General features: G+C 50.2%; 1 long non-coding RNA gene across 1 annotated transcript in view; it reads right to left on the reverse strand.

Moving 5' to 3' along the window:
- The window catches only part of LOC147094912 (uncharacterized), a 15367-nt gene extending 1232 nt beyond the window's left edge, over nucleotides 1–14135 (reverse strand). The window contains exon 1 of the long non-coding RNA XR_015074629.1: nucleotides 13958–14135. This is a non-coding gene — a long non-coding RNA (uncharacterized LOC147094912). The remainder of the gene's footprint in view (nucleotides 1–13957) is intronic.
- Between the last annotated feature and the right edge of the window lie 9978 nt (nucleotides 14136–24113).

Genomic DNA, 24113 nt, shown 5'->3' on the forward strand with positions numbered 1-24113 from the left:
AAGGGAAGAAGGGGGCAGCCGTTTGGGACCGAGAGGAGGAGAAACTTCTTCACTCAAAGGGTTGGGAATCTTCGGAATTCTCCACCCCAGGAGGCTGTGGATGCTGTCTATCTGATGAGGCGTTAAACCGAGGCAGCTAAAACTATCCAGAAATCCCCCCCCACCCCTTCCCTTATGGTCGGAGTCTCTCCAACACGCACGCCAGCTCAAGGACCCTGCACCGGAGTGTCTCTAGGCAGAGCCATTTGCTGCCGGTGTGCGAATCGGGGACAGTCTCACTGTCCACAACCTCCCACACTCTGCAGTCCCGACACACTGCCTTCCCTGCCATTGCTAGCTTTTATTGATTGATTTCCTTGTTAGTAATTTAATGCTAGATATAAAAGAGATCCAGATTATAGTTAGTAGATGGATTTAGCTTGATTTCAAGTTAATTTGTAACTAATTACTCTTGTGTGTTTGTTTATTAACATCTTTATTTTATTATCCCCTTACCTCCTATATATTATTTGTGTCTATCATATTTTTATTTAATGCAATTTGGATGCCTTTAATGCTGGTATCCTCTATTTAGTTCATTTTAATTGTCTCTCCTTTGATCTCATGAATTACTCTGATTATTGTTGACACATTTACTTATTTTCTGTTGCCCCTCGGTTTAAATTGCTGAGCACTTCCTTCCCCCTCGGCACCGAGTTCTCCCTCGCACAATGTTCCTGTCGTCACTCTGTCTCGGTTTAGTAGATTCACCCAGCTCCGTGCGCACAGCTCTATTTGTGTTCCACACGAGCCTCCTCCCGCCCCGCTTCATCTCAGCCCACCAACATATCCCTCTATTCCCTTCTCCCTCGTGTGTCTATCTAGCTTCCCTTTAAATGCACCAGTCGCTGAAGGTAAACATGCAGGTGCAGCAGGCGGTTAAGAAGGCAAATGCTATGTTGGCCTTCGTAGCGAGAGGGTTCGAGTACAAGAACAAGGATGTCTTGCTGCAGTTGTACAGGGCCTTGGTGAGACCACGTCTGGAGTATTGTGTGCAGTTTTGGTCACCTTATCTGAGGAAGGGTGTTCTTGCCATGGAGGGAGTGCAGCGAAGATTCACCAGGCTGATACCTGGGATGGCAGGAATGACGTATGAGGAGAGATTGGGTTGATTGGGCTTATACTCACTGGAGTTTAGAAGAATGAGAGGGGAGCTCATCGAAACCTATAAAATTCTAACAGGACTAGACAGGCTAGATGCTGGAAGGATGTTCCCGATGGTCGGGGAGTCCAGAACCAGGGGTCACAGTCTAAGGATAAGGGGTAAGCCATTTAGGACAGAGATGAGGAATTTCTTCACCCAGACAGTGGTGAACCTGTGGAATTCTCAACCACAGAAGGCAGTTGAGGCCAATTCATTAAATATATTCAAGAAGGAGTTGGATATATTTCTTAAAGCTAAAGGGATCAAGGGGTATGGGGAGAAAGCAGGGACCGGGTACTGAATTTGGATGATCAGCCATGATTGCATTGAATGGTGGAGCAGGCTCGAGGGGCCGAATGGCCTACTCCTGCTCCTATCTTCTATGTTTCTATGCATCTGTGCTATTCGCCTCAACCATTCCCTGTGGTAGCGAATTCCACATTCTCACCACCCTCTGGGTAAAGAAGTTTCTCCTGAATTCCCTACTGGATTTATTGGTGACTGTCTTATATTGAGGGCACCTAGTTTGGGTTGCCCTGCACAAGTGGAAACATTTCATTGAATCGTAGAAACATACAGCACAGCGGGAGGCCATTTGGCCCGTCGTGCCTGTGCTGTCTCTTTGAAAGATCAGTCGTGCCCAGTCCCACATCCCCCGCTTTTTGTGCATAATCCTATAACTTCCTCAAGTACTTGACCAACTCCCGTTTAAAATTAATAATGGAATCAGCTTCGACCACCTTTTCAGGTAGAGCGTTCCAGATCCCCAAACTCTTGAGTGAAAGATTGTTCTCCTCATCTCCCCGCTAGATCTTTTATCAAAGATTTTAAATCTATGACCTCACTTTTGTAATATGGAGACCAGAACCGTGCACAGTGCTCCAGGTGTGGTCTAACTAAGGTATATGGAGGCCTGAACTGTGCACAATGCTCCAAGTGTGGTCTAACCAAGGTATATGGAGACCAGAACGGTGCACAGTGCTCCAAGTGCGGTCTAACCAAGGTATATGGAGACCAGAACTGTGCACAGTGCTCCAAGTGTGGTCTAACCAAGGTATATGGAGACCAGAACTGTGCACAATGCTCCAAGTGTGGTCTAACCAAGGTATATGGAGACCAGAACGGTGCACAGTGCTCCAAGTGTGGTCTAACCAAGGTATATGGAGACCAGAACGGTGCACAGTGCTCCAAGTGTGGTCTAACCAAGGTTCATGGAGACCAGAACTGTGCACAGTGCTCCAGGTGTGCTCTAACCAAGGTATATGGAGACCAGAACCGTGCACAGTGCTCCAGGTGTGGTCTAACCAAGGTTCATGGAGACCAGAACTGTGCACAGTGCTCCAGGTGTGGTCTAACCAAGGTATATGGAGACCAGAACCATGCACAGTGCTCCAGGTGTGGTCTAACCAAGGTATATGGAGGCCTGAACAGTGCACAGTGCTCCAAGTGCGGTCTAACCAAGGTATATGGAGACCAGAACGGTGCACAGTGCTCTAAGTGTAGTCTAACCAAGGAATATGGAGACCAGAACTGTGCACAGTGCTCCAAGTGTGGTCTAACCAAGGTATATGGAGACCAGAACTGTGCACAGTGCTCCAAGTGTGGTCTAACCAAGGTATATGGAGACCAGAACTGTGCACAGTGCTCCAAGTGTGGTCTAACCAAGGTACATGGAGACCAGAACTGTGCACAGTGCTCCAAGTGTGGTTTAACTAAGGCATATGGAGACCAGAACTGTGCACAGTGCTCCAGGTGTGGTCTAATCAAGGTATATGGAGACCAGAACTGTGCACGGTGCTCCAGGTGTGGTCTAACCAAGGTACATGGAAACCAGAATTGTGCACAGTGCTCCAAGTGTGGTTTAACTAAGGCATATGGAGACCAGAACTGTGCACAGTGCTCCAAGTGTGGTCTAACCCAGGTATATGGAGACCAGAACTGTGCACAGTGTTGCAGGTGTGGTCTAACCAAGGTATATGGAGACCTGAACTGTGCACAGTGCTCCAAGTGTGCACTAACAAAGGTACGTGGGGACCAGAACTGTGCACAGTGCTCCAAGTGTGCACTAACAAAGGTACGTGGGGACCAGAACTGTGCACAGTGCTCCAAGTGTGGTCTAACCAAGGTACATGGAGACCAGAACTGTGCACAGTGCTCCAAGTGTGGTCTAAGCAAAGTATATGGAGACCAGAACTGTGCACAGTGATTCAGGTGTGGTCTAACCAAGGTATATGGAGACCAGAACAGTGCACAGTGCTTCAGGTGTGGTCTAACCAAGGTATATGGAGACCAGAACTGTGCAAAGTGCTCCAGTGTGGTCTAACCAAGGTACATGGAGACCAGAACTGTGCACAGTGTTCCAGGTGTGGTCTAACCAAGGTATATGGAAACCTGAACTGTGCACAGTGCTCCAAGTGTGGAGTAACGAAGCTACATGGAGACCAGAACTGTGCACAGTGCTCCAAGTGTGGTCTATCCAAGGTATGTGGAGACCAGAACTGTGCACAGTGCTCCAAGTGTGGCCTAAGCAAGGTACATGGAGACCACAACTGTGCACAGTGCTCGGAGTGTGGTCTAACCAAGGTATATAGAGGCCAGAACTGTGCACAGTGCTCCAGGTGTGGTTTAACTAAGGCATATGGAGACCAGAACTGAGCACAGGACTCCAAGTGTGGTCTAACCAAGGTATATGGAGACCAGAACTGTGCACAGTGCTCCAGGTGTGGTCTAACCAAGGTACATGGAGACCAGAACTGTGCACAGTTCTCCAAGTGTGGTCTAACCAAGGTATATGGAGACCAGAACTGTGCACAGTGCTCCAAGTGTGGTCTAACCAAGGCATATGGAGACCAGAACTGTGCACAGTGCTCCAAGTGCGGTCTAACCAAGGTATATGGAGACCAGAACTGTGCACAGTGCTCCAAGTGTGGCCTAAGCAAGGTACATGGGGACCAGAACCGTGCACAGTGCTCGGAGTGTGCTCTAACCAAGGTATATGGAGACCAGAACTGTGCACAGTGCTCCAAGTGTGGCCTACCAAGGTATATGGAGACCAGAACTGTGCACAGTGCTCGGAGTGTGGTCTAACCCAGGTATATAGAGGCCAGAACTGTGCACAGTGCTCCAAGTGTGGTCTAACCAATGTATATGGAGACCAGAGCTGTACAGAGTAGTCCAAGTGTGGTCGAACCAAGGTATATGGCGACCAGAACTGTGCCCAGTGCTCCAAGTGTGGTCTAACCAAGGTATATGGAGACCAGAACTGTGCACAGTGCTCCAAGTGTGGTCTAACCAACGTATATGGAGACCAGAACTGTGCACAGTGCTCCAAGCGTGATCTAACCAAGGTATATGGAGACCTGAACTGTGCACAGTGCTCCAAGTGTGCACTAACCAAGGTACGTGGAGACCAGAACTGAGCACAGTGCTCCAAATGTGGTCTAACCAAGGTACAAGGAGACCAGAACTGTGCACAGTACTCCAGGTGTGGTCTAACCAAGGTACATGAAGACCAGAACTGCGCACAGTGCTCCAGGTGTGGTTTAACTAAGGCTTATGGAGACCAGAACTGTGCACAGTGCTCCAAGAGTGGTCTAAGCAACGTATATGGAGACTAGAAATGTGCACAGTGATTCAGGTGTGGTCTAACCAAGGTATATGGAGACCAGAACAGTGCACAGTGCTTCAGGTGTGGTCTAACCAAGGTATATGGAGACCAGAACTGTGCAAAGTGCTCCAAGTGTGGTCTAACCAAGGTACATGGAGACCAGAACTGTGCACAGTGTTCCAGGTGTGGTCTAACCAAGGTATATGGAGACCTGAACTGTGCACAGTGCTCCAAGTGTGGAGTAACCAAGCTACATGGAGACCAGAACTGTGCACAGTGCTCCAAGTGTGGTCTAACCAAGGTATGTGGAGACCAGAACTGTGCACAGTGCTCCAAGTGTGGCCTAAGAAAGGTACATGGAGACCACAACTGTGCACAGTGCTCGGAGTGTGGTCTAACCAAGGTATATAAAGGCCAGAACTATGCACAGTGCTCCAGGTGTGGTTTAACTAAGGCATATGGAGACCAGAACTGTGCACAGGACTCCAAGTGTGGTCTAACCAAGGTATATGGAGACCAGAACTGTGCACAGTGCTCCAGGTGTGGTCTAACCAAGGTACATGGAGACCAGAACTGTGCACAGTTCTCCAAGTGTGGTCTAACCAAGGTATATGGAGACCAGAACTGTACACAGTAGTCCAAGTGTGGTCGAACCAAGGTACATGGTGACCAGAACTGTGCACAGTATTCCAAGTGTGGTCTAACCAATGTATATGGAGACAAAAACTGTGCACATTGCTCCAAGTGTGGTCTAACCAAGGTATGTGGAGAGCAGAACTGTGCACAGTGCTCCAAGTGTGGTCTAACCCAGGTATATGTAGACCAGAACTGTGCACAATGTGCCAAGTGTGGTCTACCCCAGGTATATGGAGACCAGAACTGTGCACAGTGCTCCAAGTGTGGTCTAACCAAGTTATATGGAGAGCAGAACTGTGCACAGTGCTCCAAGTGTGGTCTAACCAAGGTATATGGAGACCAGAACTGTGCACAATGCTCCAAGTGTGATCTAACCAAGGTATCTGGAGACCAGAACTGTGCACGGTGCTCCAAGTGTGGTCTTACCAATGTATATGGAGACCAGAACTGTGCACAGTGCTCCAAGTGTGGTCTAACCAAGGTATATGGAGAGCAGAACTGTGCACAGTGCTCCAAGTGTGGTCTAACCAAGGCATATGGAGACCAGAACTGTGCACAGTGCTCCAAGTGCGGTCTAACCAAGGTATATGGAGACCAGAACTGTGCACAGTGCTCCAAGTGTGGCCTAAGCAAGGTACATGGGGACCAGAACTGTGCACAGTGCTCGGAGTGTGGTCTAACCAAGGTATATGGAGACCAGATCTGTGCACAGTGCTCCAAGTGTGGCCTACCAAGGTATATGGAGACCAGAACTGTGCACAGTGCTCGGAGTGTGGTCTAACCAAGGTACAGAGAGGCCAGAACTGTGCACAGTGCTCCAAGTGTGGTCTAACCAATGTATATGGAGACCAGAACTGTACACAGTAGTCCAAGTGTGGCTGAACCAAGGTATATGGAGACCAGAACTGTGCCCAGTGCTCCAAGTGTGGTCTAACCAAGGTATATGGAGACCAGAACTGTGCACAGTGCTCCAAGCATGATCTAACCAAGGTATATGGAGACCAGAACTGTGCACAATGCTCCAAGTGCGGCCTAACCAAGGTATATGGAGACCAGAACTGTGCACAGTGCTCCAAGTGTGGTCTAACCAAGGTATATGGAGACCAGAACTGTGCACAGTGCTCCAAGTGTGGTCTAACCAACGTATATGGAGACCAGAACTGTGCACAGTGCTCCAAACGTGATCTAACCAAGGTATATGGAGACCTGAACTGTGCACAGTGCTCCAAGTGTGCACTAACCAAGGTACGTGGAGACCAGAACTGAGCACAGTGCTCCAAATGTGGTCTAACCAAGGTACAAGGAGACCAGAACTGTGCACAGTACTCCAGGTGTGGTCTAACCAAGGTACATGAAGACCAGAACTGCGCACAGTGCTCCAGGTGTGGTTTAACTAAGGCTTATGGAGACCAGAACTGTGCACAATGCTCCAAGAGTGGTCTAAGCAACGTATATGGAGACTAGAACTGTGCACAGTGATTCAGGTGTGGTCTAACCAAGGTATATGGAGACCAGAACAGTGCACAGTGCTTCAGGTGTGGTCTAACCAAGGTATATGGAGACCAGAACTGTGCAAAGTGCTCCAAGTGTGGTCTAACCAAGGTACATGGAGACCAGAACTGTGCACAGTGTTCCAGGTGTGGTCTAACCAAGGTATATGGAGACCTGAACTGTGCACAGTGCTCCAAGTGTGGAGTAACCAAGCTACATGGAGACCAGAACTGTGCACAGTGCTCCAAGTGTGGTCTAACCAAGGTATGTGGAGACCAGAACTGTGCAGAGTGCTCCAAGTGTGGCCTAAGAAAGGTACATGGAGACCACAACTGTGCACAGTGCTCGGAGTGTGGTCTAACCAAGGTATATAGAGGCCAGAACTATGCACAGTGCTCCAGGTGTGGTTTAACTAAGGCATATGGAGACCAGAACTGTGCACAGGTCTCCAAGTGTGGTCTAACCAAGGTATATGGAGACCAGAACTGTGCACAGTGCTCCAGGTGTGGTCTAACCAAGGTACATGGAGAGCAGAACTGTGCACAGTTCTCCAAGTGTGGTCTAACCAAGGTATATGGAGACCAGAACTGTACAAAGTAGTCCAAGTGTGGTCGAACCAAGGTACATGGTGACCAGAACTGTGCACAGTATTCCAAGTGTGGTCTAACCAATGTATGTGGATACAAAAACTGTGCACAGTGCTCCAAGTGTGGTCTAACCAAGGTATGTGGAGACCAGAACTGTGCACAGTGCTCCAAGTGTGGTCTAACCCAGGTATATGTAGACCAGAACTGTGCACAATGTGCCAAGTGTGGTCTACCCCAGGTATATGGAGACCAGAACTGTGCACAGTGCTCCAAGTGTGGTCTAACCAAGTTATATGGAGAGCAGAACTGTGCACAGTGCTCCAAGTGTGGTCTATCCAAGGTATATGGAGACCAGAACTGTGCACAATGCTCCAAGTGTGATCTAACCAAGGTATCTGGGGACCAGAACTGTGCACGGTGCTCCAAGTGTGGTCTTACCAATGTATATGGAGACCAGAACTGTGCACAGTGCTCCAAGTGTGGTCTAACCAAGGTATATGGAGAGCAGAACTGTGCACAGTGCTCCAAGTGTGGTCTAACCAAGGCATATGGAGACCAGAACTGTGCACAGTGCTCCAAGTGCGGTCTAACCAAGGTATATGGAGACCAGAACTGTGCACAGTGCTCCAAGTGTGGCCTAAGCAAGGTACATGGGGACCAGAACTGTGCACAGTGCTCGGAGTGTGGTCTAACCAAGGTATATGGAGACCAGAACTGTGCACAGTGCTCCAAGTGTGGCCTACCAAGGTATATGGAGACCAGAACTGTGCACAGTGCTCGGAGTGTGGTCTAACCAATGTATAGAGAGGCCAGAACTGTGCCCAGTGCTCCAAGTGTGGTCTAACCAAGGTATATGGAGACCAGAACTGTGCACAGTGCTCCAAGCATGATCTAACCAAGGTATATGGAGACCAGAACTGTGCACAATGCTCCAAGTGCGGCCTAACCAAGGTATATGGGGACCAGAACTGTACACAGTGCTCCGTGTGGTCTAACCAAGGTATATGGAGACCAGAACTGTGCACAGTGCTCCAAGTGTGGTCTAACCAAGGTATATGGAGACCAGAACTGTGCACAGTGCTACAAGTGTGGTCAAACCAATGTATATGGAGACCAAAACTGTGCCCAGTGCTCCAAGTGTGGTCTAACCAAAGTATATGGAGACCAGAACTGTGGACAGTGCTCCAAGTGTGGCCTAAGCAAGGTACATGGAGACCAGAGCTGTGCACAGTGCTCGGAGTGTGGTCTAACCAAGGTATATTGAGACCAGAACTGTGCACAGTGCTCGGAGTGTGGTCTAACCATGGTATATAGAGGCCAGAACTGTGCACAGTGCTCCAAGTGTGGTCTAACCGATGTATATGGAGACCAGAACTGTGCACAGTGCGCCAAGTGTGGTCTACCCCAGGTTTATGGAGACCAGAACTGTGCACAGTGCTCCAAGTGTGGTCTAACCAAGGTATATGGAGAGCAGAACTGTGCACAGTGCTCCAAGTGTGGTCTAACCAAGGTATATGGAGACCAGAACTGTGCACAATGCTCCAAGTGTGATCTAACCAAGGTATCTGGAGACCAGAACTGTGCACGGTGCTCCAAGTGTGGTCTTACCAATGTATATGGAGACCAGAACTGTGCACAATGCTCCAAGTGTGGTCTAACCAAGGTATATGGACAGCAGAACTGTGCACAGTGCTCCAAGTGTGGTCTAACCAAGGCATATGGAGACCAGAACTGTGCAGAGTGCTCCAAGTGCGGTCTAACCAAAGTATATGGAGACCAGAACTGTGCACAGTGCTCCAAGTGTGGCCTAAGCAAGGTACATGGGGACCAGAACTGTGCACAGTGCTCGGAGTGTGGTCTAACCAAGGTATATGGAGACCAGAACTGTGCACAGTGCTCCAAGTGTGGCCTACCAAGGTATATGGAGACCAGAACTGTGCACAGTGCTCGAAGTGTGGTCTAACCAAGGTATATAGAGGCCAGAACTGTGCACAGTGCTCCAAGTGTGGTCTAACCAATGTATATGGAGACCAGAACTGTACACAGTAGTCCAAGTTTGGACGTACCAAGGTGTATGGAGACCTGAACCGTGCCCAGTGCTCCAAGTGTGGTCTAACCAAGGTATATGGAGACCAGCACTGTGCACAGTGGTCCAAGCATGATCTAACCAAGGTATATGGAGACCAGAACTGTGCACAGTGCTCCAAGTTTGGTCCAACCAACGTATATGGAGACCAAGACTGTGCACAGTGCTCCAAGTTTGGTCTAACCAACGTATATGGAGACCACAACTATGCACAGTGCTCCAAGTGTGGTCTAACCAATGTATATGGAGACCAGAACTGTGCCCAGTGCTCCAAGCGTGATCTAACCAAGGTACATGGAGACCAGAACTGTGCACAGTGCTCCAAGTGCGGTCTAACCAAGGTATATGGAGACCAGAACTGTGCACAGTGCTCCAAGTGTGGCCGAAGCAAGGTACATGGAGACCAGAACTGTGCACAGTGCTCGGAGTGTGGTCTAACCAAGGTATATTGAGACCAGAACTGTGCACAGTGCTCGGAGTGTGGTCTAACCATGGTATATAGAGGCCAGAACTGTGCACAGTGCTCCAAGTGTGGTCTAACCAATGTATATGGAGACCAGAACTGTACACAGTAGTCCAAGTGTGGTCGAACCAAGGTATATGGAGACCAGAACTGTGCACAGTGCTCCAAGTGTGGTCTAACCAAGGTATATGGAGACCAGAACTGTGCACAGTGCTCCAAGCGTGATCTAACCAAGGTATATGGAGACCAGAACTGTACACAGTGCTCCAAGTGTGGTCTAACCAAGGTATATGGAGACCAGAACTGTGCACAGTGCTCCAAGTGTGGTCTAACCAAGGTATATGGAGACCAGAACTGTGCACAGTGCTCCAAGTGTGGTCTAACGAAGGTATATGGAGACCAGAACTGTGCACAGTGCTCCCAGTGTGGTCTAACCAACGTATATGGAGACCAGGACTGTGCACAGTGCTCCACATGTGGTCTAACCAAGGTATATGGAGACCAGAACTGTGCCCAGTGCTCCAAGCGTGATCTAACCAAGGCATATGGAGACCAGAACTGTGCACGGTATTCCAGGTGTGGCCTTACCAAGATATATGGAGACCAGAACTGGTCACAGTGCTCCAAGTGTGGTCTAACCAAGGCATATGGAGACCAGAACTGTGCCCAGTGCTCCAAGTGTTGTCTAACCAAGGTATATTGAGACCAGAACTGTGCAAAGTACTCCAAGTGCGATCTAACCAAGGTTCATGGAGACCAGAACTGTGCACAGTTCTCCAAGTGTGGTCTAACCAATGTATATGGAGACCAGAACTGTGCTCAGTGCTCCAAGTGTGTTCTAACCAAGGCATATGGAGACCAGAACTGTGCACAGTTATACAAGTGTGGTCTAACCAAGGTATATGGGGACCAGAACTGCACACAGTAGTCCAAGTGTGGTCTAACCAAGGTATATGGAGACCAGAACTGTGCACAGTGCTCCAAGTGCAGTCTAACCAAGGTATATGGGGACCAGAACTGTACACAGTTATACAAGTGTGGTCTAACCAAGGTATATGGAGACCAGAACTGTGCACAGTACTCCGTGTGATCTAACCAAGTTATATGGAGACCAGAACTGTGCACACTGCTCCAAGTGTGGTCTAACCCAGGTATATGGAGACCAGAACTGTGCACAGTGCCCCAAGTGCTGTCTAACCCAGGTATATGGAGACCAGAACTGTGCACAGTACTCCAAGTGCAGTCTAACCAAGGTATATGGAGACCAGAACTGTGCACAGTGCTCCAAGTGCGGTCTAACCAAGGTATATGGAGACCAGAACTGTGCACAGTGCTCCAAGTGTGTGTGTAACCAAGGTATATGGAGACCAGAACTGTGCACAGTGCTCCAGGTGTGGTCTGACCCAGGTATATGGAGACCAGAACTGTGCACCGTGCCCCAAGTGCAGTCTAACCCAGGTATATGGAGACCAGAACTGTGCACAGTGCCCCAAGTACAGTCTAACCAAGGTACATGGAGACCAGAACTGTGCACAGTGCTCCAGGTGCGGTCGAACCAAGGGCATATACAAGTTTAACATAACTTCCCTGCTTTTCAATTCTATCCCTCAAGTAAGTTAATCGAGTGATATTGTATCGGCTGCACCTTATACACCTCTCCCCATTCCCATTTCCTCTCCTATCAACAAAAGTAAAAATATGCCCTCAATCGAAACCCTATTTATTATTTCATTAAGCCCCCCCCGCACAGTGCCCCTCTCCCAACAGCACGGAGATATCCCAGAGCGGGTATTTCTGACACTGCGCGACAGTGTAGAGGGGGCGATAGGGAGTCATGAGCCTTGTTTGAAGACAGACCGTTCAGAAAGGAAGAAAGACTTGCATTGATATAGCGCCTATCATGACCTCAGGACGTCCCAAAGTGCTTTACAGCCAATGAAGTACTTTTTGGAGTGTAGTCACTGTTGTAATGTGGGAAATGCGGCAGCCAGTTTGCGCACAGCAAGCTCCCACAAACAGCAATGTGATAACAGCCAGATAATCTGTTTTAGTGATGTTGATTGAGGGATAAATATTGGCCCCAGGACACTGGGGAGAACTCCCCCCGCTGCTCTTCTTCGAAATAGTGCCGCGGGATTTTTTACATTCACTCGAGAGAGCAGATGGGGTTTCCCTTCTAACGTCTCATCCGAAAGACGGCACCTCTGACAGCGCAGCGCTCCCTCAGCACTGCACTGGAGTGTCAGCCTAGTGCTCAAGTCCCTGGAGTGGGGACTTGAACCCACAACCTTCTGACTCCGAGGCGAGGGTGCTGCCCACTGAGCCACAGCGGACAGGGGCGATGGCAGGAAGCACTTCTTCACACAAAGGGTCGTGGAAACCTGGAACTCTCCCCACCCCAAAAAAGCTGTGGATGCTGGGGGCGGACAATTAAAAAATTCAAAAACGGAGACGGATAGACTTTTACAAAAAGAGAATACTGCAGATACTGGAAATCTGAAATAAAAACGGAAAATGCTGGAGAGGCTCAGCAGGTCAGGGCAGCATCTGTGAGGAGAGAAACAGAGTTAACGTTTCAGGTCGATGACGCTTCGTCAGAACTGGAAAAAGTTGGAGATGGAACAGATTTTTAAGCAAGTGTAGGGGCTGGGAAATGGGGGAGGGCGATGAAAGAACACAAGGGAAGGTCTGAGATAGGATAGAAGGTGGGAGAGGTTAAGAGACATTGAGAGATATTCAAGGCGAGAGGAGATGGTAACGGGACAGGTAAAGAGACAAAGGACGTCTCGAGATGAAGTGTAAATTGCGCTGGCGGAATGGAAGACCGCTGCCACATGGGAGGGAAGAACAGAACAAAAGTGTGGATAAGAAATATATATATGATAGGGGTCGGGGTTATGATCTGAAATTGTTGAACTCTATGTTGAGTCTTCGTAGCGAGAGGATTCGAGTGCAGGAACAAGGATGTCTTGCTGCAGTTGTACAGGGTCTTGGTGAGACCTCACCTTGAGTATTGTGTGCTGTTTTGGTCGCCTTATCTGAGGAAGGATGTTCTTGCCATGGAGGGAGTGCAGCGAAGATTCACCAGGCTGATACCTGGGATGGCAGGAATGACGTATGAGGAGAGATTGTGTCGATTGGGCTTATACTCGCTGGAGTTTAGAAGATTGAGGGGGGATCTCATTGAAACCTATAAAATTCTGTCAGGCCTGGACAGACTAGATGCAGGAAGGATGTTCCCGATGGTCGGGGAGTCCAGAACCAGGGGTCATAGTCTAAGGATAAGGGGTAAGCGATTTAGGACTGAAATGAGGAGGAATTTCTTCACCCAGAGAATGGTGAACCTATGGAATTCTCTGCCACAGAGGGCAGTGGAGGCCAGTTCATTAAATATATTCAAGAAAGAGTTGGATATATTTCTTGAGGCTAAAGGGATCAAGGGGTATGGGGAGAAAGCAGGGACAGGGTACTGAATTTGGATGATCAGCCATGATCTCATTGAATGGCAGAGCAGGCTCGAGGGGCCGAATGGCCAACTCCTGCTCCTATCTTCTATGTTTCTATGTTTCTATGTTTCTATGAGTCCAGAAGGCTGTAAAGTGCCTAATCGGAAGATGAGGTGCTGTTCCTCGAGCTTACGCCGAGCTTCTGTGGAACAATGCAAGAGGCCGAGGACGGTGAGGTCCGAGTGGGAGTGGGGCGGTGAATTAAAGTGACAGGCCACCGGATAGGCTTTTGTTAGGCAAGGGTAGTAAGGGTAACGGAACCAAGGCGGGTATGATGCGAGTTAAGATACAGATCAGCCGTGATCGAATTGAAAGGCGGAACAGGCTCGAGGGGCTGAGTGGCCTCCTCCTGCTCCTGTGAATAGTTCGACAGATTGGCTGCTGAGAGGTGTACTGACCTCCAAATAAGAGCCTGGTACTCGCTCCCTCGTCGGCAGCGGCGGGCTGCACCAACACCAGGACTCCAAGTAACAAGAGCAGAGCTTCCATCATCTTCCACTGAGCTCCTCGGAGTCACAATGGGACGGCTGGTGTGCAGCGGCTCTTTTTATGGACTCGGAGAGTATTCTGCAGTTAATAATCACACACACACGACGGGGGGAGGGGGGACTGGCTCCACCTTGGGCCCGTCCACTAACTAAGACCAACAGTAACTGGAATCAAAGCGTAAATGTGCCTCACATGCAGTTCTTTTATTAATAAACGGAGGGACCAATCTGAGTAATGATTGAGCTGGTGAAGGTTTAAAGGAATTCTTTGTTGCGACGAATGTAAGAATCGTACAGCAGCCTGCGCTGGCTCTTTGGACGAGCTCTCCAATGAATCCCTCTTCCTCCCTGTTCTTTCCTCATTGTTCTGCAAGATCTTTCCTTTTCAAGTATTGATCCGAGTCCCCTTCAGAAAGTCACTCTTGAATCTGCTTCCGCCGCCCTTTCAGGCAGCGCATTCCCGATCACAACAACTAGATGCGTTAAAAAAAAAACATTCTCCTCATCGCCCCCTCCAGTTCAATTGCCAATTACCTTCAATCTGTTTGCCCTGGTTACCGAGTCTCGCACCCTCTAGAAGATCCCAAGGCTACGATTGGAAGAAGAGCAGGGGGAGTTTCCCCCCCGCCACACCCGGTGTTCTGGGACCAATATTTATCCCTCAACCAACATCGCTAAAACCGATGAGGAACATAGGAACAGGGGGAGGCCATAGAAACATACAAACATAGAAGATAGGAGCAGGAGTAGGCCATTCGGCCCCTCGAGCCTGCTCCGCCATTCAATGCGATCATGGCTGATCTGTTAACTTAACTCCATGGCCTAGAAATTCACTGGCCTTAGCGCCGCTTTTGAGGCGCAGAAGTAGTGAATATTTGGCCCGCCCAGCGCGACTTAGCTCCGGCACTAACTTCCGGCGCTAAAGCCGTCGCTGCGCCAAAACCCAATTTCTAGGCCCATATCTTTTGCCCCATATCCCTTAATACCTTTGGTTAACAGAAATCTATCAGTCTCAGATTTAAAATTAATTGATCGAGCATCAGTTGCCGTTTGCGGAAGAGAGTTCCAAACTTCTCCCACCCTTTGTGTGTAGAAGTGTTTCCTAACTTCACTCCTGAAAGGTCTGGCTCTAATTTTTAGACTCTGCCCCCGAGTCCTGGACTCCCCGACCAGCGGAAATAGTTTCTCTGTCTCTACCCTATCTGTTTCCTTTAATATCTTGAAAACTTCGATCAGATCACCCCTTAACCTTCTAAATTCCAGGGAATACAACCCTAGTTTGTGTAATCTCTCCTCGTAATTTAACCCTTGGATTCTGGGTACCTTTCTGGTAAATCTACGCTGCACTCCCTCCAAGGCCAATATATCCTCCCTAAGGTGTGGTGCCCAGAACTGCTCACTGTACTCCAGGCGTGGTCTAACCAGGGCTTTGTACAGCTGTAATATAACTTCTACCCCCTTGTATTCTAGTCCTCTAGATATAAAGACTTTTAGATTATTTTCTGTAGCTGTCCATGACTTTTGAATGATCTAGGTACATGGACCACTAAGTCTCTTTGGCCCTCCCCTATTTCTAGCTTTTAACCATTTGGAAAGTACTCTGTCCTATCCTTTTGAGGTCCAAAGTGGATGACCTCACATTTGCCTACATTGAAATCCATTTGTCACAGTTTTTTCCCATTCATTTAATCTATTAATATCTCTGTAATTTTATGCTTCCATCTACACTGTTTACACTGTCGCCTATCTTTGTGTCATCCATAGGCATTCCCCTGTCCACTAGTTTAGCTACCTCTTCACAAATTTCAATCAGGCTTTGTCAGGCATGACCTGCCCTTTACAAATCCAGGTTGGCTCTCTCTGATCAGCTGAGAACTTTCAAGGCGTTTAGTCGCTCTATCCTTAATTATAGACTCTAGTAATTTCCCGACAACAGACGTGAGGCTAACTGGTCCATAGTTCCCTGGTGATACAAAGGGAGAAAAGAGAATAGGAGAGTAAACTAGCAAGAAATATAAAAAAACAGATTGTAAGAGCTTCTACAAGTATGTAAAAAGGAAGGCCTCAAACCCAGCACCAGAGCTGTAGTGATACCCACCCTCCTGTATGCCTCAGAGACATGGACCATGTACAGCAGGCTCCTCAAAGCACTGCAGAGGTGCCACCAACGCTGCCTCCGCAAGATCCTGCAAATCCATTGGCAGGATAGGCGCACCAACATCAGTGTTCTTGCTCAGGCCAACATCCCCAGCATCGAAGCTTTGACCACGCTCGATCAGCTCCGATGGACGGGTCACATCGTCCGCATGCCCGATACGAGACTTCCCAAAACAAGCGCTCTACTCGGAGCTCCGACACGGCAAGAGAGCCCCAGGTGGGCAGAGAAAACGCATCAAGGGCACCCTCAAAGCCTCCTTGAAAAAGTGTAACATCCCCATCGACACCTGGGAATCCCTGGCCCAAGACCGCACAAAGTGGAGGAGAAGCATCCGGGAAGGTGCCGAACACCTCGAGTCTCTTCGCCGGGAGCAAGAGGAAGCCAAGCGCAAGGAGCGCACGTCAACCCAAGTACCCCATCCACCCGCCCCTTCAACCACCCTCTGCCCCACCTGTGACCGAGACTGTAGGTCCCGCATTTGACCCATCAGTCACCTGGTCCCTTTGAGGCCGAGACAGGAGAAAGTACAATGAGAAATAAGGAAATGGACTTTAGACAAATCTCTTGTATCTGTCTTCACAATAGAAGACACAAAAAGCACACCAAAAATATTGGGGAACCAAGGGGCTAATGAGAGTGAGGAACTTAAAGATCCATAGAGAAAAAGTACTTGAGAAACTAATGGGACTAAAACATAGAAACATAGAAACATAGAAGATAGGAGCAGGAGTAGGCCATTCGGCCCTTCGAGCCTGCTCCGCCATTCAATGAGATCATGGCTGATCATCCAAATTCAGTACCCTGTCCCTGCCTTCTCCCCATATCCCTTGCTCCCTTTAGCCTCAAGAAATATATCCAACTCCTTCTTGAATATATTTAATGAACTGGCCTCCACCGCCCTCTGTGGCAAAGAATTCCACAGGTTCACCACTCTCTGGGTGAAGAAATTCCTCCTCATTTCAGTCCTAAATGGCTTACCCCTTATCCTTAGACTATGACCCCTGGTTCTGGACTCCCCGGCCATCAGAAACATCCTTCCTGCATCTAGTCTGTCCAGACCTGACAGAATTTTATAGGTTTCGATGAGATCCCCTCTCAATCTTCTAAACTCCAGTGAGTATAAGCCCAATCGACACAATCTCTCTTCATACGTCATTCCTGCCATCCCAGGTATCAGCCTGGTGAATCTTCGCTGCACTCCCTCCATGGCAAGAACGTCCTTCCTCAGGTAAGGTGACCAAAACTGCACACAATACTCAAGGTGCGGTCTCACCAAGGCCCTGTACAACTGCAGCAAGACATCCTTGTTCCTGTACTCGAACCCTCTTGCTATGAAGGCCAACATACCATTTGCCTTCTTAACCGCCTGCTGCACCTGCAAGCTTACCTTCAGCGACTGGTGCACAATAACACCCAGGTCTCTTTGCACTTCCCCTTCTCTCAATCTATTGCCATTCAAACAATAATCTGCCTTCCTGTTTTTGCCACCAAAGTGGATAACCTCACATTTATCCACATTATAGTGCATTTGCCATGTTTCTGCCCAATCACCCAACCTGTCCAAATCGTACTGGAGTTTCACGACATCCTCCTCACAGCTTACCCTCCCACCCAGCTTTGTGTCATCTGCAAATTTGGAGATATTACATCCAATTCCCTCGTCCAGATCATTAATATATATTGTGAACAGCTGGGGTCCTAGGACTGATCCTTGCGGTACCCCACTAGTCACTGCCTGCCACTCGGAAAACGACCTGTTTATTCCAGCTCTTTGCTTTCTGTCCGCCAACCAGTTCTCTATCCAAGTCAATACCTTGCCCCCAATACCATGTGCCTTAATTTTGCACGCTAATATCTTATGTGGGACATTATTGAAAGCCTTCTGAAAGTCCAAATACACCACATCCACTGGTTCTCCCTTATCTATTTTACCAGTTACATCCTCAAAAAATTCCAGTAGATTAGTCAAGCATGATTTACCTTTTGTAAATCCATGTTCACTTTGCCCGATCCTGTCACTGCTTTCCAAGTGCTCTGCTATTTCATCTTTTATAATAGACTCTAGCATTTTCCCCACTACTGACGTCAGGCTTACCGGTCTATAATTCCCTACTTTTTCTCTACCACCTTTTTTGAATAGTGGGGTAACATTAGCTACCCTCCAATCCATGGGTACCGTTCCAGAGTCTATCGAGTTCTGGAAGATGACCAGCAATGCATCTACTATCTCTATGGCCACTTCCTTAACTACCCTGGGATGTAGACCATCAGGCCCTGGGGATTTATCGGCCTTCAGTCCCATCAATTTTCCTAACACCATTTCCCTACAAATACTGATTTCTTTCAGTTCCTCCCTTTCATCAGACCCTATGTTCCCCGGCATCTCTGGGAGGTTATTTGTGTCCTCCTTTGTGAAGACAGAACCAAAGTATATATTTAGTTGGTCTGCCATTTCCTTGTTCCCATTTTAAATTCCCCTGATTCTGACTGTAAGGGACCTACGCTTGACTTCACCAATCTTTTCCTCTTCACATATCTATAAAAACTTTTACAGTCAGTTTTTATGTTCCCTGATAGCTTACTCTCATATTCCATTTTCCCTTTCTTAATTAATCCCTCTGTCCTCCTTTGTTGAATCCTAAACAGCTCCCAATCCTCAGGATTATTGCTTTTTCCAGCCAATTTATATGTCCTCTCCTTGGATCTTATGCTATCCCTAATTTCCCTTGTTAGCCATGGTTGAGTCACCTTTTTTGTTTTATTTTTATGCCAAACTGGGATGAACAAATTCTGTAGCTCGTCCATTCGGTCTTTGAATGTTTGCCATTGCCTATCCATCGTCAACCCTTTGAGTGCCATTCCCCAATCAATCCTACCCAACTCGCTCCTCAGACCATCGTAGTTTCCTTTATTTAAATTGAGGACCCTTGTCTCTGAGTCAACTACTTCATTCTCCATCTTAATGAAGAATTCGATCATATTATGATCGCTCCGACCCAAGGGGCCTCGTACAACAAGTTTGCTAATTAATCCTTTCTCGTTACATAATACCCAGTCTAAGATGGCCTGATCTCTGGTTGGTTCCTCGACATATTGGTCCAGGAAACCATCCCGTAAACACTCCAGGAATTCCTCCTCCACAGTATTGCTCCTAATTTGGTTGGCCCAATCTATATGTAGATTAAAGTCACCCATGATGACTGCTGTGCCCTTATTGCACGCTTCTTTAATTTCCCTTTTAATGCTGTCCCCAACCTCCGCCTTACTGTTTGGAGGTCTATATACCACTCCCGCTAATGTTTTTTTCCCCTTAGTATTTCTCAGTTCTACCCATACAGATTCCACATCATCAGAGCTAATATCCTTCATTACAATTGTATTAATCCCTTCTTTAACCAGTAATGCTACCCCACCTCCCTTTCCTTTTTGCCTATCTTTCCTGAATATCGAATACCCCTGGATGTTGAGTTCCCAGTCCTGGCCATCCTTGAGCCACGTTTCCGTAATCCCAACCAAATCATATTCGTTTACTTCTATTTGCGCCGCCAATTCATCCACCTTATTACAAATGCTCCCCGCATTAAGACACAAAGCCTTCAGGCTTGTTTTTTTAATGCTCTGAGACCTATTAGAATTATTATTTACTGTGGCCACGTTTGATTTAAACCGTTGATTTCTCTGACTGCCACTTTTGTTTCTCTGCTTCCTATCTTTTGCTTTTATCCCTGTTTTCCTTTCCTCTGTCTCCTTGCTCAGGTTCCCAACCCCCTGCCATTTTAGTTTAAACCCCCCCGAACAGTGCTAGCAAACCTCCCCGCAAGGATATTTGTCCCGCTCTGGTTCAGGTGCAACCCGTCCGACTTGTACAAGTCCCACCTTCCCCAGAAGCAGGCCCAGTGCTCCAGGAAACTAAAGCCCTCCCTCCTGCACCAACTCTTTAGCCACGCATTCATCTGCTCTATCCTCCTATTCCTATACTTACTAGCACGTGGCACCGGGAGTAATCCAGAGATTACAACCTTTGAGGTCCTACTCTTTAATCTGCTACCTAGCTCCCTAAATTCTTGCTGCAGGACCTCATCCCTCTTCCTACCTATGTCGTTGGTCCCAATGTGAACCACGACCTCTGCCTGTTCACCCTCCCCCTTCAGAATGCCCTGCAGCCGTTCAGTGACATCCTTGACCCTGGCACCAGGGAGGCAACAAACCATCCTGGAGTCACATCTACGGCCACAGAAACGCCTATCTGTTCCCCTTACGATAGAATCCCCTACCACTATCGCTCTCCCACTCTTTTTCCTCCCTTCCTGAGCAGCAGAAGCACCCCTGGTGCCGAGAAGTTGGCTGCTGCTGCCTTCCCCTGGTGAGTCATCCCCCTCAACAGTATCCAAATCGGTATACCTGTTTGAAAGGGGGATGGCCACAGGGTCAAATCTGACAAATCCCCTGGAGCTGATGGCCGACATCCTAGGGTTCTAAACGAGGTGGCTGCAGGGATAGTGGATGCATTGGTTGTGATCTTCCAAAATTCCCGAGATTCTAGAACGGTCCCAGTGGATTGGAAGGTAGCTAATGTAACACCGCTACTCAAGAAAGGAGGGAGAGAAAAAATAGGGAACTACAGGTCAGTTAGCCTGATATCCGTCACCAGGAAAATGCTGGAATCCATTGTTAAGGAAGTGGTAGCAAGACACTTAGAAAATCATAACATGGTTAGGCAGAGTCAACATGGTTTTATGAAAGGGAAATCGTGTGTAACAAATTTCTTCGAGTTTTTGAGGATGTAACTAGCAGGGTAGATAAAGGGGAACCAGTGGATCTAGTATATCTGGATTTCCCACTCCCCCTCTCTCCCTCTCCCACTCCCCCACTCTCCATCTCCCACTCACCCTCTCTCCATCTCCCACTCCCTCTCTCTCCATCTCACACTCACCCTCTCTCCATCTCCCACTCCCCCTCTCTCCATCTCCCACTCTCCCTCTCTCCCTCTCCCACTCCCCCACCCTCCATCTCCCACTCCCCCTTTCTCCATCTCACACTCACCCTCTCTCCATCTCCCACACCCCCTCTCTCCATCTCCCACTCCCCCTCTCTCCATCTCCCACTCCCCCTCTCTCCATCTCCCACTCTCCCTCTCTCCCTCTCCACTCCCCCTCCCTCCATCTCCCACTCCCCCTTTCTCCATCTCACACTCACCCTCTCTCCATCTCCCACACCCCCTCTCTCCATCTCCCACTCCCCCTCTCACCATCTCCCACTCCCCCTCCCTCCATCTCCCATTCCCCCTCTCTCCATCTCCCACTCCCCCTCTCTCCATCTCCCACTCCCCCTCTCTCCCTCTCCCACTCCCCCTCCCTCCATCTCCCACTCCCCCTCTCTACATCTCCCACTCCCCGTCTCTCCATCTCCCACTCCCCTCTCACCATCTCCCACTCCCCCTCTCTCCATCACCCATTCCCCCTCTCTCCATCTCCCACTCCCCCTCCCTCCATCTCCCACTCCCCCTCTCTCCATCTCCCACTCCCCCTCTCTCCATCTCCCACTCCCCCTCTCTACATCTCCCACTCCCCCTCCCTCCAACTCCCATTCCCCCTCTCTCCATCTCCCACTCCCCCTCCCTCCATCTCCCATTCCCCCTCTCTCCATCACCCACACCCCCTCTCTCCATCTCCCACTCCCCCTCTCTACATCTCCACTCCCCCTCCCTCCATCTCCCATTCCCCCTCTCTCCATCTCCCACTCCCCCTCTCTCCATCTCCCACTCCCCCTCTCTACATCTCCCACTCCCCCTCTCTCCATCTCCCACTCCCCCTCTCTCCATCTCCCACTCCCCCTCTCTACATCTCCCACTCCCCCTCCCTCCATCTCCCATTCCCCCTCTCTCCATCTCCCACTCCCCCTCTCTCCATCTCCCACTCCCCCTCTCTCCCTCTCCCACTCCCCCTCTCTCCATCTCCCACTCCCCCTCTCTCCATCTCCCACTCCCCCTCTCTCCATCTCCCACTCCCCCTCTCTACATCTCCCACTCCCCCTCCCTCCATCTCCCATTCCCCCTCTCTCCATCTCCCACTCCCTCCATCTCCCATTCCCCCTCTCTCCATCTCCCACTCCCCCTCTCTCCCTCTCCCACTCCCCCCCTCTCTCCATCTCCCACTCCCCCTCTCTCCATCTCCCACTCCCTCCATCTCCCATTCCCCCTCTCTCCATCTCCCACTCCCCCTCTCACCATCTCCCACTCCCCCTCCCTCCCATCCCACTCCCCCTCTCTCCCTCTCCCACTCCCCCTCTCTCCCTCTCCCACTCCCCCTCTCTCCCTCTCCCACTCCCCCTCCCTCCATCTCCCACTCCCCCTCACTCCCATCCCACTCCCCCTCTCTCACTCCCCCTCTCTCCCTCTCCCACTCCCCCTCTCTCCCTCTCCCACTCCCCCTCTCTCCCTCTCCCACTCCCCCTCTCTCCCTCTCCCACTCCCCCTCTCTCCCCCTCCCACTCCCCCTCTCTCCATCTCCCACTCCCCCTCCCTCCCATCCCACTCCCCCTCTCTCCCTCTCCCACTCCCCCTCTCTCCCTCTCCCACTCCCCCTCTCTCCATCTCCCACTCCCCCTCCCTCCCATCCCACTCCCCCTCTCTCCCTCTCCCACTCCCCCTCTCTCCCTCTCCCACTCCCCCTCTCTCCATCTCCCATTCCCCGTCTCTCCCTCTCCCACTCCCCCTCTCTCCCTCTCCCACTCCCCCTCTCTCCCTCTCCCACTCCCCCTCCCTCCATCTCCCACTCCACCTCTCTCCATCTCCCACTCCCCCTCCCTCCCTCTCCCACTCCCCCTCCCTCCATCTCCCACTCCCCCTCTCTCCCTCTCCAACTGCCCCTCTCTCCATCTCCCACTCCCTCTCTCCCTCTCCCTCTCCCCCTCTCTCCATCTCCCACTCCCACTCTCTCCATCTCCCACTCCCCCTCTCTCCCTCTCCCACTCCCCCTCTCTCCATCTCTAACTCCCCCTCTCTCCCTTTCCCACTCCCCCTCTCTCCCTCTCCCACTCCCCCTCTCTCACTCTCCCACTCCCCCTCTCTCCATCTACCACTCCCTCTCTCTCCATCTCCCACTCCCCCGCTCTCCATCTCCCACTCCCCTCTCTCCCTCTCCCACTCCCCCTCTGTCCCTCTCCCACTCCCCCTCTCTCCCTCTCCTACTCCTCCTCCCTCCATCTCCCACTCTCCCTCTCTCCATCTCCCACTCCCCCTCTCTCCATCTCCCAATCCCCCTCTCTCCATCTCCCACTCCCCCTCTCTCCATCTCCCACTCCCCCTCTCTCCATCTCCCACTCCCTCTCTCTCCATCTCCCACTCCCCCTCTCTCCCTCTCCCACTCCCCCTCTCCCCCTCTCCCACTCCCCCTCTCTCCCTCTCCCACTCCCCCTCTCTCCCTCTCCCACTCCTCCACCCTCCATCTCCCACTCCCCCTCTCTCCATCTCCCACTCCCCCTCTCTCCATCTCCCACTCCCCCTCTCTCCATCTCCCACTCCCCCTCTCTTCATCTCCCACTCCCCCTCTCTCCATGTCCCACTCCCCCTCTCTCCATCACCCACTCCCCGTCTCTCCATCTCCCACTCCCCCCTCTCCATCTCCCACTCCCCCTCTCTCCATCTCCCACTCACCCTCTCTCTATCTCCCACTCCCCCTCTCTCCATCTCCCACTCTCCCTCTCCATCTCCCACTCCCCCTCCCTCCATCTCCCACTCCCCCTCTCTCCATCTCCCACTCCCCCTCTCTCCCTCTCCCACTCCCCCTCTCTCCCTCTCCCACTCCCCCTCCCTCCATTTCCCACTCCCCCTCTTTCCCTCTCCCACTCCCCCTCTCTCCCTCTCCCACTCCCCCTCCCTCCATCTCCCACTCCCCCTCTCTCCATCTC

This window comes from Somniosus microcephalus, unplaced genomic scaffold, assembly GCF_052327205.1.
Source record: "Somniosus microcephalus isolate GS21.2 unplaced genomic scaffold, FLI_Smic_1.0 unresolved_chr1, whole genome shotgun sequence".
NCBI classification, from domain to species: Eukaryota; Metazoa; Chordata; class Chondrichthyes; order Squaliformes; family Somniosidae; genus Somniosus; species Somniosus microcephalus.